This window comes from Pleurodeles waltl, chromosome 4_1 (assembly GCF_031143425.1).
Source record: "Pleurodeles waltl isolate 20211129_DDA chromosome 4_1, aPleWal1.hap1.20221129, whole genome shotgun sequence".
Lineage (NCBI taxonomy): Eukaryota > Metazoa > Chordata > Amphibia > Caudata > Salamandridae > Pleurodeles > Pleurodeles waltl.
Genome location: NC_090442.1, coordinates 775,632,306 through 775,653,693, shown reverse-complemented (window position 1 = coordinate 775,653,693; position 21,388 = coordinate 775,632,306). Strand labels below are relative to the sequence as shown.

Sequence of the window (21,388 nt, the reverse complement as noted above, 5' to 3'; positions counted from 1 at the left end):
AGGGACAATAAATTTGTATATCTTTGGCCCAATTTCATTCGTGAAAATCATGAATTTTTCGAGAATATGCTAGCGAAAAGAAGCGTTGCAATTGGCTGACAACAACCTGACTACAAAGTTGCAGCTGCCATTTTATTTCACAGGACACGGTCCCTGGGGGTGAAAATCCAAATTGAAAGTGGCATAAGTGGTCAGGGTGAAGGTACCCTGAACCCAAGGGTGTGATACAGGTGTGTTTTAGGTGCAAATTATGGGTTTAAAATAATTTTAGCCCACCATGAGCAATATTCGTGAAAATCTGCGAATTTTCGTGTATTATTTGCAAATATGGAAAAATCTGAAAGAAAAACCACAGAATCATTCATACACTAATTATTTCACTCATACATGCACTCAGAGACTCATGCGTCCACTCACACATCCACTCAAACACTCATGCACCCACTCATAGATCCACTGACAGAGACAGTCCCTGTGGCCAACCTGCGCTGCCCACGGGGAAGGCCGTTCTTGGAGTGGGTTTGGGTGGTTATAAGGGCTTTGCTGCAAGGCCTGGCTGTAGGCAGGCCTTGTGACCAACCCCTGCCAGAATTATTTTAAGTAACTATAAATCGCACCCTAGGGTAACTATAACTTGTGCCTTTGCCATGCACAGCTAATTACACCACATATTATATCATTGATGAGCTCTTGTATGGCATCTTTGATATTCTCACTGCAACATTTGCAATAACATGATTGATAAGAAAACTGCATGGCAAGGGCACATGTTATAGTTACCTTACGGTATGAGTTATAGTTAATTATAATAACTCTGGCAGGGGGTGGTCACAAGGCCTGGCCTGCAGCCAGGCCTCTCAGCAAAGCCCTTATAACCACCCAACCCCACTGCAACATGTCCTTTGGCTGTGGGCAGCACAGGTTGAAAAGAACTCTACCTATAACTGCTAAATTTCTATGGTTTCGTACGAGTAAATTCAGAACCTAACTATAATGTCCCTGTAACCTTTGTTTTTTTGTGTGGCCTCCAGAAGGACTCTGCTTTTTGCACAAATGATAAGAGCAGCTTCACATAGGTCTGCTAGGCCAAGATAAACATAACATTTTGATATAGTCTGGCATCTTGCTTACTCCCATCTGGCTGGATATACTTGACTTTTCTGGGTATAATCATTTGCTGGTAACCTCTAGTGAAGCTGGTCATAGTGATGTCTTAGTGGTGCCTCCATCTATAGCAATGGTAATTTCTGGTTCATCTCTGTGGGCTGTGTGACCACAGGTCCTTTTCTACCTCTATGTGATATGCCACACAATCTAATTTATAGTGTTCTGATTAGTGTACGAGTATGGCCTCTTTCAGATAGTGGCATACCTACAACAGCTGATGGTTTTGATACTTAATGATGTGGTTGGCTTTCTCCACTTTCTTCCAACACTTCACCAGGTCATGATGCACTACCATGGTAAGGGAAAATGTCTTCATCTCTTGTAATTTCTTACTCAAGAAAGTAGAGGTGCCCTGTCAGGTTTGATGAGTGTGGGCTGATTCCTGTGGGTGGTTTGTTGGGTCTAGATTATATGGTACGAGGTGTAACCCTCTTAAACATAATCCTGGGATGGGGTAAAAATGAGGTAGAAATAAAGAGTTGTGTTACTCACAGGCACATAGTTTTATCCGTCTAACTCTCCTGTCCTGTTTCAGTGAAGATAACAGACTCCAGTGTGCCCTCACAAAACCTCTTGCCAAAGAGCCTTAATGGGGCCTTTTGCAAAGGAATTGTAAGAAGGCAAGAACAGACCAAGGATAAAGCATGCCTCCTTTGTGTGGGTGAGTTCCCAGCATCCCCTTAAAACAGCTCCTCATTAGGGTAGTTCCAATAAAACAGTAGACTAAGGTGATATAGACTCTTCTTGTCCATCAGCACCATCCACAGAGGTTAGAGTATCTTGGATGTGTTAATGAATAATTAATGTTTCTGGGTTTTTTTAGAGCCAATTATAACAGATAAAAAAACACCAAAGGGAAAATGAGTTTTTAGTGGAAACCATAAAACACCGGAGTTTGTATCACTTTTACTGCTTTGGCACTCTCTGGCATCAAACAGTATAAATGCAGCCCCTACCTCAAAGCACTTTTCTGTGATGGATGCCTGGGCTATGTTGACCACTTAATATGCCCTTGTGGATATCTGCAAAGGTCCTTGGACCTCTGTGAGCTACTTCCACTCCCATTTTGGGAGGATGGCTCACAGTATATAAATTCAGCCACTGTTTGGTGCATATTGCTTCATAGTAGCCAGCAAGCTTGCAGCTGAACTGTGACCAATGTATCGGTCTAGAGCAAGGAGAACCTTCATAATTCCATCCTCATTAATTGAGAGTGGACAGAGATTTACATTATGTAACCTCATGTATTAGGAATGTGGTAAAAAAGATAACTGTGACTATGGATGCCTTCAGAAACAATATTCTCCCTTAGAACGCTACACTCAACACCCTTTGTCTTAGGCATGCATTGTGGTGGTCTGAAAAGAAGGCCTATAAGAGTTCTATGCATTGATGCAGAAGGATTAGAGGATATGTCATAAATATGTTCAGTGCCAAAGCGCCATGCAAAGAGGTACAAGAGCTGGTCTGAGTGCTGCTTTTAATGCATAATTGAACTCAGAAAAGTTATGAGTTAGTACATAAACTATAGATAGTACAGCTAGTAGTTTTCCTAGTATGGACAGCAGAACAAAGAAAACAGGAGCAAGGAGTTGTTCTGGGTCTGTGCATTGATATACATAGAGCCTCAGGATCACCAAATTCAACTTTCATTCCTCCTTACTCCATGTCAAAGTGAAGGTTGGAACTTATGGTGTCTGAACAAGACATGCCACTAAGCCACTAAGCAATATCACAAGGAAGAACACTGTGACCACATGTAATGCTGCAAATTGAGCTGAGCTTGTTCTTTCCACCAAAGATTGAAAATCTATTGTAAAAGAGCACACTGCATAGAATACGAAGGTAAAGTGATTTGTGAAACTTTCACAAATGGCCGCAAGAACACAGTCCCACATTGCTCTAAATAAACACTAAACACCCACCCACATACACGGTGTCATCAAAGTCCCTATAGCTAACAGTATGCACATAATAATTTCTTAGTAAACTCCCCTCTGTGATCCCCCCCGCACACACACACACCCTCCCCGTGACCAGGTAGATTAGGAATAGGCCCAGCTCAGACTATAAAAATACATTTACTAGCCTGGCTCTTTCTTGAAATGTAAAGACAAAGAACAGGACAGAATGTTACTGGCTTGTAATAACTAAGTACTGAGCAGCCAACTAAATATATCTCATGTCCTAAGTAGCAAATATTAATTTACAAAATGTTTGATATTTGTCTGAATAACAAAGCAGCAGGGAGGTGTTTAAATGCCCGCCAGTAACCTATTAGCCACTATAACTGACTCCTATTAGCACATATTCATCTCTCATTGGGCAAGCAGGGGGATAATGAAATGTTACATGAAAGAGGAAATTTAATGAAAGGGTACTAAAGGGGAGTTTGCAGCAGAAAGAATGTAGAAATAATTGACAATAGGAATGAATGAGGAAGGATGGAAGGGTGGAAATGAAAGAAAGCTTTAGGGATGAAGCTAATATTTTCTGGAGCGGCACTAAGTTTCTGGAATTCCTTTTTGATTGACCTAAGATGCAGTCACCATATCCTATCTCCCGGTAAAGGCCCCAAGACTTGCCTCTTTGAATTTTACCTCTACGGTGATTAAATAAGCTTCTTGGCAACCCACACAGAACACCACCCTTCAACACCGCCCACACATATTTTCTTATTGTCATCCCTGAAGTGACTACATGACTTATATGGAGTCCATTCAGCTGTTTACTGCTTGCCTCCCCTCATTTCTTAGTGTTCCTTGACATTCTCTATGTAAAGCTCCTTAATGTCTGTTAGGTGACAATGCACTAAAGAAAAAACTTCAAATAAACAAACAAATAAAGTAAATTCTTGAAAAAAAAACCTGGAAAACACAATTCCTATGAATAGATTATAAACACTAATAATAACTGATTTTTACAATTTCTTAAACCATTGTATAACACTGAAAAACCCCAACCATGATTCACAACAAATGGAAACTGACACCAGGAAACCATGTGTATGCATTTAGAGGAGGACTCTGACCCTTTTAAAACAGTTCATTTCTCTTTTATAAAACTAAAGATAAACACTGCCAGGAAGGAGGGACAATCACAGAGAATGAGGGAAACCACATGAAGGAGAGAGCAGTAGAAGCACAGAGTGCAGTTGAAATTTAGGGGCTGTTAAAGACAGAGATAAAGACAGGTATTTGAGTGACTTTCAGAGGAAGAGACAGCGAAAGAGGAAGAGTCGTGGGGCAAGATCTGACGCACAAAATGGGAAGGGGAGAACCTTCCAAGGAAGGAGGGCAGTGGGCAGTGGGTCATATGGGAAAGGGTGACATGAGTGAAGTACACTAAATACAGTGTGAAATAGTGCAAATCTAATCTTTGAAGTGAATGTTTTTATTAGGTAGTAGGGCTCTGATAAGGTTCTACTACAAATTATCTATCAGTGATCTGCTGCAGAATGTAAAATATGTGTTTTAAAGGTCATTGTGAAGTGCATGTCAGGAACTCAGCAGAGGTCAGGACAAACCTAACCGGGATGTAGAATCTGAACTGAGCAAGGATAGGGTAATTCTGGAGGAGGGGTTCAGGAACCTGTATGCTGAGAACGGCAAGGACAAGACAGACTCTGTGTACCGGAACAGGTAGGGATCTAAGACGTAGGGCTGAAAAGCATAATGTCTGCAAAGATAAAACTTCAAAGACAAGATGTATATTGCACAATAATCAGTGAAAAGGCAAGATGACAGTACACACAGAAGCATGACAAACACACTATCTTAAATGTTAGTTTCTATGCTCCTTTGGAAGCGATCTCCCTGTGAGAATAAAAGATTGTTCAAAATGCAAGGAACAGTTACTCTCACAGTCTGGGAGCACACCCAGCAGCTTTTCTGGGAAAATGGTGCTAGGTGAGACTATGTACAAGAGGCGCCAAGTCTCTGAATCTCCCTGACACCCTGAGTAGAAATAATCAATAACATCACAACCACAAGAGAGGACAAAAGGGAATAGAGCAAGGAACACTGAAAAGCAGGGCCGGACTCAAGAGCAAAGACATTGGAACACCAAAAGCCAAGAAACGGAAGCTACAAACAAAGAACAGGGACAGGACTGACACAAGAAGCACTGAGTAAGTCACAAGAAACCAAGATTAAGAATCTGCACACCATGACCCTGCACATTATCCCTTTTTCACTGTCTTTTCTGACATGTACAGTCTTATTCAGTGTGCTATATTGTACTGTATCCCATTTGTGTATGTTGGATTTTTGGTACTTACCATGCTCTTGTGTTTTGTACTGCACTAAATTTCAATAAAGAGATCTATTTTTGAAAAAAAAATCTGCACACCAACAAGGGCAGGACAGGGAGTATGCAGACAGGACTAGATTAGGAACAGGACTGAAACAAGAAATACAGGAAGAGGAACAAGGATCCAGGACTCGGAATCTGCACACCAACAAAGGCAGGACAGAGGTCAGACAGCACGAATCACAGGTGAGAAGGGACAGAGAGGTAGCAACAGCAAGGAAGAGAACCAGGAAAGGCTAGGCAACAAAGCAGGGAGGAAGGAGGAAGAGAATAATAGGAAACCAAAGTATAAGGGCAAGGAAGAAGTCTGGGCTTAGGAGACCAAGACAAAACCAGAAAGGTGGAGCTTCAGATGAAAAGACCACTGTAAACTGCTGCACACTGAGCTTACCGGAATATAATAGCCGGGGGCACTGAGGCAGAGCAAAGGTGCAGAGCGTGAGTCAAGTGAGAGTCATTACACAGGTGCCACCAATGAAGGGAAAGATACGCAAGAGCTGGGAGAAGGGCAAATTATGGCATGCAGAATGGAGTAGCGAGTGTGACCAGAGAAGTAAGCAAGTTTGAAGGTGTTGATGTAACTATAGCAGCCAGTATCAAAGATGCTGGAGAAAACTCCACCTCCTGGTCAAGATCTGTGTAATGTTTGGCAGCAGAAAGAACTACATGTCCCACAATGCATCAAGATTGCAAGATGAAAACTAGAACGGGAGCATAATGTGGAGCAAAGTGTGCCATGACTTGGAGAGTATATTGTCATGGGCAGGTCTAAAGTCAGGAACTCACAGGGCCTTCATGAGCGCCACATGGTGGCCGGATGGTGGAATCCTGGCAGTGCAATACAGATGACCATCATAGGAGCCATTATCGAAGCTGGGAATGAGGACTGTCTGAGGCCCAATGTCACTGTTACAGGAGAGGTAAACACTTACATTTAGCACATGGTCAGTGAGGGACTCCTTGGGCTAGGGCTGCAGGTGAGGGTTGTTAGTAGAGCCTGAGTCTTCTTGTTGCAGTACCTGAAACACAGGGATCCCGAGCCAGTAACCACTGCCAGGATCTGAAGCAAGCCTGTTTAGTGCCTGATTATGAGTGGCATGCTAAATTGCGATCCCTGGGCAACACCTAGGCCCATATTTATGGCCCATATTTATGGGCTTTAGGCACAGAGCAGCACAGCAAGTCACCTTGCTGCGCTGCCCTGCATCAAAGGGAAAGGGCTGGAATCGCCGTATCTATGGCATATGGCGTATTCCTGTACTATCCACCTGCGCTAGAGACGTTTCAGCAGCCTAGCGCCAAGCAGGAACCCTTGCATCATGGTGCACGGGTGCCTACGTTGCATGCAGGTTTGTTTATGTGCAGGAAGGTCCCCCAAGGTTCTAGGTACAGTGTGCCAGGGTCCTAAATTATCAGGTCTGAAGATCCTAATTTTCAAGATTCTGATATTTCTGGACTTTTAGACACCTGTGAACTTGCGGAGCAGTAAACCTCTTGCAAATACTTCACTGGCAACTCGTAATGAGGGACCTTAGTGTCTGCACTGTAGACAGTGCATTTATATTCAGAAACATGTGCCCAACTCCAGTCCATGCTTGGACACAGCTTCACAATGCGATCACTGAGCTGTGTCTTAGCCACATAGATGCTACTGAGAAATTACATGAAATTTGCTTTGAAATAATTGTAATAGCTGACACCATGTTTATTCATTTACTGTATTTTATGTGCACATGATGTGCCTTTACTACTTACTAACCTCTGACATAGTCAGCCTAACTCTCGGGCTTGGCACTCCGAAGCAAGGGTTCACAAATGACTAGCTCAGTAGCTGGACGTTGATATTTCTGATATTTTTTCGAGGTATTTTAACTTTTTTCTCATGACTTTGCAGAGGGGTATCACACTTTGCTTGTTTTGATGAATAACCTAGTGCATACCTAGAGTGGGCATTTGTCTTAACTACCACACTATCCACACACACACAGTCAAGGATGAGAACTTCAGACAGTAATAAATATGAAGTAGTGAATCTCCTGCCAATCTCTGCATATTTGATGGTGGTGCAACAAATGTAAAATCTGTACCTGAGAAATGTATAGATGCTATCAGTAAATACATAGCTAAAAAATTCAAAGACGTCAACATCAGCACTGCAAATTTTTGTATAGAAGTGATTTTCAAATTTTTTGTCCTGTAAGATTCTGCACGTGGACAGTATATTAAATGTTTCCACTGTCAAAAGACCCCGAAAGCGCCCCAAAAGTCCTGTTGAGTTCTTTTTTACTCTCCTTGAGTCATATTTATCTATGGCAGGGATGAAGAAGCGCTCTGTTTGAGCACAGGGCAACATGACCTAACTGCCAGCAGCAGCGTGAAACATCTTGCATCATATGTTTCTGGCAGGCATTGTGTTCTGCTCTGAAGATTGACTTCTGTTCTGTAGTGTTCTGATGTGCATGTAGCCACCATCACTGAAATGCTGACACCGATGTGCATCTGAAACTTTAATAATTATTTATTTGGTGTGAGCAATTTGAAGGCCTTAGGAGATGCAGCTTTGGGCTGTGAGGAGTGTGGGGTATTATATGTTGTGGCTGTGTGACCTGAACGTGTCATACACTCACAATAACAATGATAGTCCAGTCAGGCTCATTTGTTAAACCTTACCTCAACCCTCTGGAGCTATTAGGTTAAAGAAAGGAACAAGTGTAAAGCATTTATAAGTACCAAAACAACGAAAGAAGAACGTCACACAACACTAAATAAATCTGACACCAATTCATAAAAAGAGATCTTATTTTTATGAATTTTCCAGATACCAAAACGAATAAAATTGACTGGAGGGTTCCTGAGATATAGATTTTTAAATTAAAATGTAAATCACAGCTTTTCACTCAAAATGTAAACAAGCAATGGCAACTACTGTTGTGAGTATATTTTAGAGTCTTGCTTGGGCAGAAATATTTTAGCTTAGGCCTGTAGCCTGTGCCCTTTTAACCAGATACAAGCTCTGTTTTCATTTATAAAATTGACATTTATTTTAGCACAGCCTGCTTTTAGCAGAGATGTTTTAGTTTCCCTAACTAACTGCTATTCTTCAAACGCGCTGTTATTGCTTTCTGTGCGCAACATTTTCACAGTGTACCTCCACACAAGGTTGTGCAGTGTAGTGCATCATGATCTATCTATTATTGCCACCACAAGAGTGCACAGAGAGCCTAACACTTAGACACATGATCATGTCATGTTTCTCAGAACACAAGCAAGTTTTTTTATAAAAAACATCACAGGAGCGAAAAAAGGTTAGAGAGGTCATTCCAGCCAGGAAATAGAATCCATGTTGTATGCCATTTCACTGCTTTGCTGACATCAGTCCTGTCTCCGTAACCAACCAAGCAGATGGCGGGCAGATTCATGTTTCAGGTAATAGTGGTGGGTGTTCCTTCTGTGGATTAAGTAATTGTGCTTTGTCTCATCTTCCTAATAATTGCAGCCCATATATTTTATTGTATATTGCAGTTTTTTCAATAAATGCATTGAAATCTGTCCTGCATCTTTCTTTGTCTGCCTACGTGTGAGTGAGACTTGTGCTAGTGTGAGAAAGGGGTAAGATCTGCCAACCACGACTTCCCTGAGAAGTCACAGAGGGGCATATTTATACTCCGTTTGCGCCGATTGTGCGTCAAAACATTTGACGCACAATCAGCGCAAACGTTGCCCCATATTTAAACCCTGACGCCCAAGCCCGCGGACGACAAAACTCCGCCGTGTGTGCCATTTTCTGGATGCGGCAACCCGCCCTGCGTTAATGATATGCAGGGTAGGCGTTCCCGTCCAAAAAACGACGCGCACGGCCGTGCGTCGTATTTATGCTTCCGGGCAAAAATGACTCTCGGCCGGGAGGCGGAGCAAAAAAATGACGCAAAGCCCGATGTGCGTCAAAATTTAACGCTTGGGTCAGGGCAGGCGTTAAAATGGGGCAAACACACCTGTATTGAATCAGAACACACAGAACAAACAACAGAGCAGCAGAGCCGCAGAGCAGCAACAGGGAGACATGGAGGTGATTTTTATCCAGCGTGCACGTAGACGCAGAGCCCTGCAGCAACAACAGCAGCTACAACAACAACAGCAGGGACCCCAAAGGCAGCGCAGAAGGCAGGAGAGGATATTCCGCCCAAGAACAACCCTGCATGGCCTCAGGGAACACGACATCATACAGAGGTACTGGTTGAACTGCAGACCATTCAGCAGCTGCTGCGAAACATTGAACAGCAGTTGGTCCCCACTTTGGTGACACCCCGCACTATCCCAACAGAAACAAAGCTGCTTGCTGTACTACACCTGCTGGCAAGTGGCTCCTTTCAAACAACTGGTGCCCTGGTTGGCGGAATATCACAACCATCATTCTCTGCATTTCTGCCAAAAGTACTGGATGCCATCATTCGCCTGACACCCCTCCACATCTGCTTCCCTAACACACTGCAGAAGCAGCAGGAAACTAAACAGGGGTTCTACGCCATCAGTGGCTTCCCACACGTCCTTGGTGCAATCGACTGCACACACGTACGCCTTGTGCCACCTGCTGCAACAGAACACCTCTACCGCAACAGGAAGCACACACATTCAATCAACGTGCAGGCCATAGTCAATCACCAGGGATTGATCAGCAACATCGTGGCTAAATATTCTGGGAGTGTACATGACTCATTGATCTTCCGTCACAGCACCATCAACCAACACTTCCAGGATGGACGGTATGGCAATGGAATACTTGTTGGTAAGTACAGAAACCGACATATATACGCACTGCACAGCAACCCTCTAGGACACACAACACATACACCACAACAGCAACACCTAGACAGGAACACACTGAGGTCCTCACATCACTAGCCATGTTTCTTAACTCACCATTGAACCTGTCACACATTGGAATTTACTCTACAGCTTAATGTGAAGACATCAATGAGTGTGGTTGCCTAAATGTCACCTTGCAAATTGTAAGTGTCACAATAACCTTTAAATTAATACATTGCATAAGTTTCAAAGGGATGGGATGTCCAGGGTACTTTGATATGAACGTGTTAACAACACTTTCAATTTTAACTCTGCATGGAACAATCATCTCACCCCCAGTGAAGACACACGGACACCTGTATCACAAGTCACAATGCTAGGGAGGACACACTCTATTGCAATTTCCAAAACATACTGCTGACAAACGGTTAGCAGACAAACACTTGCTCAGCCAAGGAAAAAACACAATGCAGAAGGTATAGCCTACAAGTATAGGTTGTCACATTAGTACACAAAAGAGTCACAGACAACACAAGACAACTACTGCCATTAAAGGTCTCTTCAATAGTGCCAGCTACATCTACATGATCCCATTCTGTGTTTTTCTTTCAGCTGATCAGGGGTATAGCATCTAGCCGTGGCTAATGACACCATTTGGGAACCCGACTACTGCTGCAGAGCGGGCATACAATGACGCCCATAAGAGGACACGCAGCATTGTCGAGCAGACCTTTGGGATCCTAAAGTCAAGGTTCCGCTGTCTTGACAACACTGGCGGTAGCCTACTATATTCCCCAGAGATGGTCTGTAAGATCATACTCACTTGTGCCATATTGCACAACATTTATGTAAAAAGGAACATTCCCCTCCTCGAACCAGACCCATACATGCCTGAAGACGACGAAGAGGAGGATGCTGGCCTGCAGCAGGAGGGGGAACAACCAAACACGGCTGCTGGAGTGCGTAGGCGCCAACAGATTGTAAATAATTTTGTTTCTTAATTTTCACTATGACCACTTAAAGCATAATTGTAAATAAACACAGATAACAAACACCACATCATGGTTTGGCCTATTCATTTCTGCCCACCTTTAGTTTGAAATAGCTGAAGAAGAATGTCGTCTCATTGAGCAATAATGACATAACAATCATCACACAAAAAATATACACCACAAATGTAATGGCCACCATACAATGGTCAAATACACACACCATGTAAATGACAGACATCCTGTACAGTTCACCTTTGAAGGGCAATAGCTGAGGACCACACATATGACTCACATACATGTAGGAAACATGGATCATCGCAGCAGATGGCACACAACTAAAACATCATCACTCAACTAGGGGAAAACAGGCCTCATACATCAGCCAGTTCACATGCTAATTCTTCAGGAACAGGAATGTAGTACTAAACTCTTGCCAACAGTAATTCCAACTACTTACTATCATTGCAATGACTATCTGTCACTAGAGTTACACATAAGCAGAACATACACAGCACAAGTGCTACACCTATGACAAGCATCCAGCACATCACATCCCATCTACATGTCAGGCCTTTTCTAAAAACAATACAAACACTTGCAGCTGCTCACACCCCACCTGTCTGAAGAGGTCCCTGGAAGTCCGATTTGTGTACACTCAGATTCCCTCATCTACACACACACACTCACAAGAGTCATCCAGTGTGCCACACCCTTTACTATGCCGACCATTGTCATACTACCATCTCACTGCATGGAACACAGCTCATATAATACACTGCCTTGGAGTTCATAAGGCCTGGTATCACCTGTAGATTGATTCTTCTGTGAAAGGTACTGTAGGCTATTTATCAGCTAATCCCATCTGACAGGACTAGTGAGACACAGATGGAGGCCACACCTGTGATCCCCTCCATGCACACCACCCAAATGTACATGCCCTGTCCCTGCAGATGCCTCCTACTGCATACATGTTTGAATGTGAGCCATTACATCATTAAGCTTTGACACTAATGTTGCCGTGTAACACTTTATCAGGGTTCATGTGTCACCTTCAAAGCAACACAGGACATACACAGTGTGACATCTCAACTGTCTAATGCTCCCTCTGACCAGTCCTAGTCAGAACACGTGATCCTGTGATTGCTGAAAGAGCTTGCACCTGATTGACCCAGCATCCTGTCAGCTTGACTGGCACCTGTCCGTGGGTCACTCTACAGATACCTGGGGTCCACCTATGGACCACACATGCTGTCCAATACCTTTTGTACCTCAGACAATAATTTGTCATTAGCCTCATCAATGTATACTCAAATACATAGTAGTGCATCATCTGACTGTCATTTGCATCAGATTTGTGACAGTGCCCATGAATAGGCAAATCTTGGCCCTTCCGTTGTCTGACCTTCATTAATGCCTAAACTTAAAAGTGTGACAGTGGACCAGGACCATAGTGTATGATGGTGTCAATGGCCTCCATCAAAACCAGCAACCTCAGATAATGTCCATGAAAAGTCAACACATATGAGGACCCTGACTGTTCAAAACTCTGAGTAACACTTTTTCAAATGATAAAGATGAGTCGTGTGTTCAATACCACCAACTTACGTCTGCACAGAGGCTATGATGTTTCATGATACATTACCATCCACAGAGGCCAACTGGAGTACAAATGTGGCAATGACACATGCCAGATCCAGACACCTGAGACATTCTCTCACTCAGCACAAAAAGGTTGCCCATTTGAAAGTCTCATTATACGTGTTCAGTGACAGGGTGGGACCATCCATGTGTAGGTGACCATGTCCTCAATGGCTTCTCTCCGTTTTTTCTACAAACAATGCCCAATTGGAACAAGATTAGCTGCCACTAACTCATGAGGAGACCTGGAAGTTACAGTGACAACATACACCCTGACAGTTGATAGTGGATCTACATTGGACCACACATATAAACATGTGCCATCCAATCAACAACATATTTGCAAGCAGCCGATCACAGTAGTGTCCCAGTTGGAACCTAGCAGGAATAATGAAACATGCCACTAAACCAGGTAATGCATAAAGGGCCACATACATCAACAACCTATTTGTCATCAGCACATGAGGAACGTCGAGATTTAGCAAAAAATATGAACGCAAAATGGTATGTCAGATTGCTCCAAAGAATCAAGAGGGCAAACGTCAAATGGGCAAATGGGATTATTGAATGGCAAACAGTGAATCATACCCTATGGGCTTCCATGAGCCTGCTGCTGCAGGTTTAGCATTACTGAATAAATGAAATCCTTGGATAAATGTGCAAATCTGGAAGGGCAAACCCTAGGGTGCTGGGGGCCTAAGTCCACCTCTACCGCCCCCCAAATATACATGAAATATGCACATGTGAAGTACACACATGCATAAAGCGCATGTGTGGCCTACATGTCAAAAGTAAAACACATATAAGATACACAAATTCATAATTAGGATATGGTTACCCCCATAAAAAATGTAGGTGACAATTGCACTACCTATTTGGCCCATAGATAATTTGGATTACCGTGATAAATGTGGACACATTTTTGCTAAGGAATACATCCTGGTATCCCATTCATCATTTCAAATTAGCCATCAGCAATTACCCAAAATATGTGTACAATTATGGGTAATAACCATTTGGAGCAATCATTACTATTACACTGTTAATGCCTTCTATACATCCTATAAGGGACATGTGCCATAGCTAACCCCAAATGTGTATCACTTAGCACCGTTTGGTCATGACTAAATTCTTTTCACAATTTGACAAAATAAAGACATATTTGTCAAAATGCGTCATATTTCCACACATACAGCTTGTGCGTCATAATTTTTGACGCACAGGAGTGCACATAATGCTGAGTCAAAAAATCTCATTTTAAAATAAATATATTAATAACCAGCATTACATGGCCACCATATTTTATATAATGCGTCATATTTCCACGCATACAGCTTGGGCGTCATAACTTTTTGACGTACAGGAGTGCACATAATGCTGAGTCAAAAAATCTCATTTTAAAATAAATATATTAATAACCAGTATTACATGGCCACCATATTTTATATAATGCGTCATATTTCCACGCATACAGCTTGGGCGCCATAAATTTTTGACGTACAGTAGTGCACATAATGCTGAGTCAAAAAATCTCATTTTATAATAAATATATTAATAACCAGCATTACATGGCCACCATATTTTATATAATGCGTCATATTTCAACGCATAAGCTTGGGCGTCATAAATTTTTGACGCACAGGAGTGCATATAATGCAGAGTCAAAATTATATTTCATATTTGGTCATCATATTTGCCAGCGGCTTAAATTTCAACTCTAGAACTGTAAAATAAGCCTCACACAAATATAAGTGAAAAATGACGAAAAAATTCTTGACTCTGCATTATGTGCACTCTTATGCGTCAAAAAATATGACGCACAATCTGTATGCGTGAAAAAATGACGCATAACGGAAAAATAAAAACGGCGGCCATTTTAGGCAGGATGTGATGTTTACAGATTCTGTACTGTGGGTGTACTTTCACTTTCACTTTGCAGTCTCAGATTATTCTAGACTGTGTGGCTGTGTGGAAAGTGTTGTCCTGTGTTTTAGTGCTTTTGTGTCCAGTGTACTTCTCTACTGTGCTTTTGTCATCATTGTCTTGTTGTTGAATACTGTCTGAGTCTGTATTGTATACTTTTGTCAAGTCCAGTGTTTCTTTTAATGTCTGTGGGAGTCTGTTCTGGGTAGTGTAATTTTGGGGTTAGTTGGGCTCTTATTCTTAAGTTTTCTTTGTTTTTCACTACTCTACCTTTCCCCATTTCCCCCTTTTTCTTTTTTTCCTACTTTTTCCACTTTGTTAGTGCAGAGATGTCAGGTAGGCCACGGCTTGCCAGGATGGGTGAGGAGGAATTGGGGGGATGTATATGGCTTGTTTGCCATTTCCTCCCACTCATGCTGGAGGCTGGGGGTCGTGTGATACAGGGGTATCACACGGAGGCACGTAAAGTCCGGTGGGGGAAGGTGCGCCATCACTTGGTCCGTGTCTATGGGAGCCTGAGGAATGACCATCAACTCAAGCACTGCTGGGCTGATCTGATATCCAGGGAGCAGGATCTGCTGGACCACCTGGGAATCAGGATTGGTGGCCATGTTGGTGAGTACAAATCATTGCCTAATCGCCTCTAGGTGTTGTTTTGTACCAATTAGGGAATAGCCATCTTTTTGTCCTACTCGACCCTCCGTGTATATCTATTCTTATGGTGAGACCTTTCACTGGCTGTGGGTGTTGTGATTGCCCTGGCAGCACACTTGCCTCTCAGGACCTGCCCCAAAATCTGTTTGTTCACATTGACCTAATTGTAATTGTTATGTGGCATATCCTACGCATGGCAATGTTACGATGTGATATGGATGTAGACATTGTTGATGTTTCCAGCTGATGTTGGGTAATGTGTGTTTAATTGGATTGCCCTGTTTATCGTATCAATGTCCTATGTGGTCCTCTGACTGTGCTGGTGTGTTTCAGTGACCAGTTGCATGTGTCCCCTCCTCAATGTTGTTGTCTGAGCAGTATGACATTAGTGATGTTGCCTTGTTAGCCAGGCACGTGAGGGACCCTGACGTATGCAGCATGTGTGTGTCCTTAGTGCTGTGTGGCTCCTATTGCTATTTACTTTGGCTGATGTATGTGTCAACTATGGGCATTGACATTTGAGTGTACTGATGCCTTTGTCTTATTTCTGGAGATTGTTGCAGATGTCATCCTCACCCCCTAATTTAGGTATGTATGTTCCATGGGGAGGTTACTGCCATTGGCTACTATAGCTGCACAGAGATCAGAGGTGTTAGTGCCAACTGTTGTTGCAGTTACATTGCAGTTGTTGTTTTGGCTACTGGATTACTGATAGGGACCTAGTTGATGTAGGATCTATTTTGACTGACGAGTGCCAGGATGTAAGTTTGACGTAGTGGCCTTCCCACCTGTTGCGGCTTTCCCTTAGCTCCATTGTTGTCATGACAGGATGCCCCCATGGGACAGTTGTTGGTGCTGTGTTATGTCGTGCCCCAGCTTCTGTCTGTGCTGGCCATGCCCCCCTGCCGTGCCCCTTTACCTATGCCACTCCATATATATGCTGACATGCATTGTGTAGTAGGTATTCCCCCCCCCGGTTGCTGTTAAAATTATTGCGACTTACCCTGCATGTGCGTTGTCTCGTGGTAGTCTGCGCTGTCCTGTCCTTGAATCCCTGTGACGATCTCCTCAGGGATGACGGCTGCGACCATCTCCTCCATGTGGTCCAGGGCCTCCTGGTGTGCTGGACTCCCACCTCCAGTCTGCAGTGCTGCCTTCCTGTTCCTGGCAATTTTTTCCTTTGTCCTACGTTTGCAGTCATGTCAGCGTTTCTTACACTCGGTGACAGTCCTGCGTACTTCAGCCACACTGTTGATCTTGTCAACAATTTGTTGCCATATGGCCTCTCTCCTGCTGATTGGCAACTTAGAGGTGATGAACAGTTGGTGCTGGTGTTCCGTCACCTCTTTAACCAGGATTTCCTGCTCCTCTGCACTGAAGCAACACTCTTTTTTTTCTATATATGTCTTGGTTCCTGTATGGATCATCCTGGCTGGTTCCTGGTCTGCTGTCATCTTCCGGGGGTCTGTTGTGGCATCTGGGATCCATTTTGGCTCTCCTCTGCTGAAAGGGCAGTGTTCGCGGGTAAATTTGACGCTATTGCGTCAAAAAAAACGGCACTTTCCGGGTTGCGCTGTCGTAAATCGACCCACAGTCATTTATGTCGCGTTAACGTTGTTTTCCTTTACGACTTGACGCCGCTGTGTGCGTAAAAAAAAATGACTCCCACCTGTTGGTTGCGTCGCCGTGCGTCAAAGTATAAATTTGATGCACGCACAGCACATCGAAATTGCGTTAGCCGGCGGTAATATTTTTGACGCGAAACTGCACCAGCGCAGCTTTGCGTCAAAAAGTATAAATATGGCTCAGAGTGTCATGCGTCAGGTTGCCACAAATCACCTTTACTTTGTAGGTTTGGATAAGATACTGCTAGCTAGCTGAAAGGGTTAGGCCAACAGCTACCAAACTGTGTGGGATTGACTCAGTCACCCAGAAGTGGTGGTGCTGCTGCCGAAATCCAGCAGTCACATCCCTGTGACAAGAGTCCTATGATGTGGAGTCCAATGTTGCTAAGGCACTAATTCTACAGGTCTCCTGAGTATTTTTTTTTCTCACACACACATTTTCAATCCAAAACTCACACGCACAGCTTAGTGCACAAAAAATGCAAAACAACCTTGGATATGTCCAATGGTTTTTCCTGACAAAATCTACCGGATGAAAGCCGGGATTTACTTAAATCATTGAAGTGTCTTCAATGCGCTTGGCTCTCAAAAAAGGTTTTGCTGTTTGCCCCAAGGGCATAAAAACAGCCCTGGGCTGTTCTCCTCCTGTGTAACATTAATATTACATGATATTCATTCAGAGGCATTGTCCTATGTAGATGACATCTATCTCAAAGAGGATGACCAAAAACGCACATATAGCCCAGGTGGATTGCATCATTTTAAGATTCACTGCCCTCAGGCTATAAATTCAATTTTAAGAAAGCCAAAATTGCTTTTCTTAATGTCCTATTCCTAGGATACAAATGATCTGATGAGGGCAAGAGCCTAGCCCAGCACTTCTAGAAAAATGTGCTCAACTTCATCCTCCAAACTCCATCAAGAAATTCCTTTAATTTTGACAAAAACATACATCCCTGAGTATGCACAACGCATAAAACATCTTTATGATCTAATTCATCCAGATATTTGAAGCAAACATTGGACATCTGAACATACACACATTCTCAGAGCATTCCAACAAGACATGCTAGAAGCAAAACACTTACATACATGTTACAAGAAAACAAAGTGCAACCCTTATATTTTAGCGTCGACTGCAGTCTTTTCAATCCTGCATCTCTCTTTGTCTGCCTACGTGTGGCTGAGACTTTTGCTAGCAAAAAGGTGTTCTAAAATGGTAATAAGTTTATGAACACTACCATTACGTAAGCCATCTTACTTAATAGTCACTGTAAATATCAAAACACTCACATCTTACCTAATAGTCATTGGCCCTTAACAAAGGAGTGTTGCAATGTGTAACAAACACTGCAGGACGACATCTTGTGTAGAAACAAGATGTGTGCCTGTCAACCACATGTTCCGAACACATGTCCATTGGGAAGACATACACCAAACAAAGAAAGGAATTTTGAACAGTTTGAGTATGTGTGCTGGTACAGTGTACTGACTGTCAGACATCCTACCACAATCCAAAAGGTGTGCAAATGTAAACAGTGTACAATGACTGCGTGTGTGTGTTCTATATCTAGCCATTTGAAAAGCCTTATACTTATGGAGGACGGCATATTGAAGTCATAGTCTGATGACTGTGAACATAGGCACATTTGATGTGCATGGGAACACAGTGCAACCCACACAGTCTACATATGCTACATCAATGTCTGCAAGCACATAGTAAATTCACTGTGGCATCTCCCATAACACATATAAATGTGTATTTCTCTATTTGCAGGTGCAGAATTGGCTACCTAGGACTAATGCTGACACATTTTCCCCATGAGGCAAGGATGCAACTGGAATCAGCAGGGATGTAGGTTACCACATTGGTGCGTCTCACTCAGATGCAAACAATGAGGTCACTCTTACAGCTCTATCTATGTGTCTCTGTTAAAAAGGACACAAAGAGTTAGAAAATAAAACTTTGCCTTGAAGTAATGACTATATGCAAGTAACTCCTGCCAAGGAACATGTTCTGATGCATTTCAGGTCATAGTGGTAGAATGTGTCATTAAATGACTAGATGAGCATTTGTGTAAATGCATACCCACATCCTAAGTTCAATGAACCTCTCGTTACAGCAAAATATTGTGATGCATGCCAATTGCAAACACATACCTCCTTGACATGAATCAGACTTGATTTGCCTGCCCAAGCTGGCCTCATGATCACCAAAATATAGGGGAATAATGGAGGCAAACACTAATGCCTCAATTATTCCCCACTAAGTGGTATTGTGCATGTACCATACATATTGTTCCTGACCCAAGCCCATGCAGCAGATGTGTGTGTACCACAACATGATGTTCTAGTTGTTGGTTATTACTCTATGGTAAAAGTTGTTTTACACATATCAACATGTGTCATATTTGCCTAGCCACATAAATTACAAATCTAGCCAGTCAATCTGGCTGCCACATACACTGTAGACTGACTGAACCAGCCAGTGTGGGTCACTCCCTCAGTGGATAATGCATCCATATCACATCACAGGATAGCAATGTATCCAGATATGATATGGGCCTATTTACCAGAGGCTGGTGCCACTTATGGCTCACTACTTTTGGCCCTCTGGGGGGCACAAGCCTCTCAACCTTATTGATGAGGCCACACTAAGTCACTTTGTGTGGCTCATCGTGGCCTCATAGCTATGGAGTAAATCAAGGCACTGTAATAGGCCGGCTTGTTATACTTTGTGTCATGGGGGTGTTGTAGGGCTTTGCAGGAGGAATTCCAAGGCAACACCCATGTATATTCAGGCTGACTCAGATTAACTTAAGGATGTAAACCTGGTGCTGTGGCAAAGGCTTATGCCTTCCCCCGATCTGACGTCATGTGGCGTTATAGTTCTTCCTGCACCTTCCTGCACAAAAACCATCCATGGAGGTCTTTTGCTTGCTCTATGTGTGCTGCCGAATGCAGCACACATAGAAAGAGGAAAACACAAGGAGAAAATAAAATATTTCTCCTCATTATGCCTATTCTGGGAAGGCATAAAGTTTGGGCACGGCACCAGGTTTACATGAGTCTGAGAATCTGGGTCAGCATCAAACTCCATGGGTGTTGAATGGGAACACCCACTGCAAGGCCCGTGCAATGCCTTCTTAATGCAGAGTAAGACAAGACAGTGCTTTGTGCTGCCTTACTCAATATCAATGAGGCTATGACAAGACTCGCAAACTGGCTTAGCGTTGCATCAGGAATATGATTGAGAGTCCTGCACCCCAGAGCATCTAGAAAAGTGATGTTCCTGTGTGGCAGGACTCTTATATATGAGCCCCCTAATGTAAATCCTGCAAGATCACTCAATATGCCACATAATTTAATGTTGCTACTTTGCATGGCCAAGTTTTCACACCAGTAATGCAATCAGTCACACATATGTACACTATCAACATACACATGCAACACATTCTGAGACATCAAGCATGTCACCTCAGATACTTACAGGTAAAACACTGATCCCTGTAATTGGTTACATGCATTGCACAATATACTACACTGTAAATACACATATTTGGTCCATTGTGTCAATTTAAACAGATGCATTAGCCTAATGAGTGATGCATTGCACACATCACATCATCCGGATGACACGCATCCAACCATAAGCATCGAAAAACAGCATTGTGTATTGACATGCATTGTGTATAAATCACACATTGCCTATTTTGCCAAGGATGTGTTTAAACAATGATGCTTTTGGTGAAAACGTGATGCATCCACCCAGGAAATGATGCAATGGCTCTGCCATGTTCCAAACCAGGAAGTGTGATGTTACTTTCTCCTTCCCTCAGCCTTATTGTCTTGGCTGATGGAGGTGTTTGTTGGTGGCAGGAGAGTGTGGTGCAGCTTATTGGTCTCGTTGGTATTTGCACTGTCCCTGTTGTGTCCCAAACGTTTGTTTTGTACTTTGTATTTCTAATCTGTATTGTTTTGTTCACTGCATTGTAAGGTATTTTTATCGTAAGAGGTAGTTGGGGGGTTTTAGGTACAATTCTTGTTATTTAAGGGTTATTTCTTTGTGGGGGGATATGCTTGGGTGGGGCTGATGGAGGAACATGTTGGAGCAGGAGTTTGGTGGCTTCATGTGGCTAATCACGTACTACCAACTCAACATGATAGCCAGTTATGGTCATGTGGTCCAGGGGTACCCAAGCCAGGAACTGAAGACACGTTGGAAAAAGGTGTGGCAGCACATGCTCTGGGTCTTCAAAGTGGACAGGACACAGC

The 21,388-nt window shown here is 43.0% G+C and overlaps 1 long non-coding RNA gene across 1 annotated transcript in view; it reads left to right on the top strand.

Moving 5' to 3' along the window:
• Positions 1-21,388, top strand: part of LOC138288579 (uncharacterized) — a 399,712-nt gene that overhangs the window by 372,649 nt on the left and 5,675 nt on the right. The window lies entirely within an intron of this gene.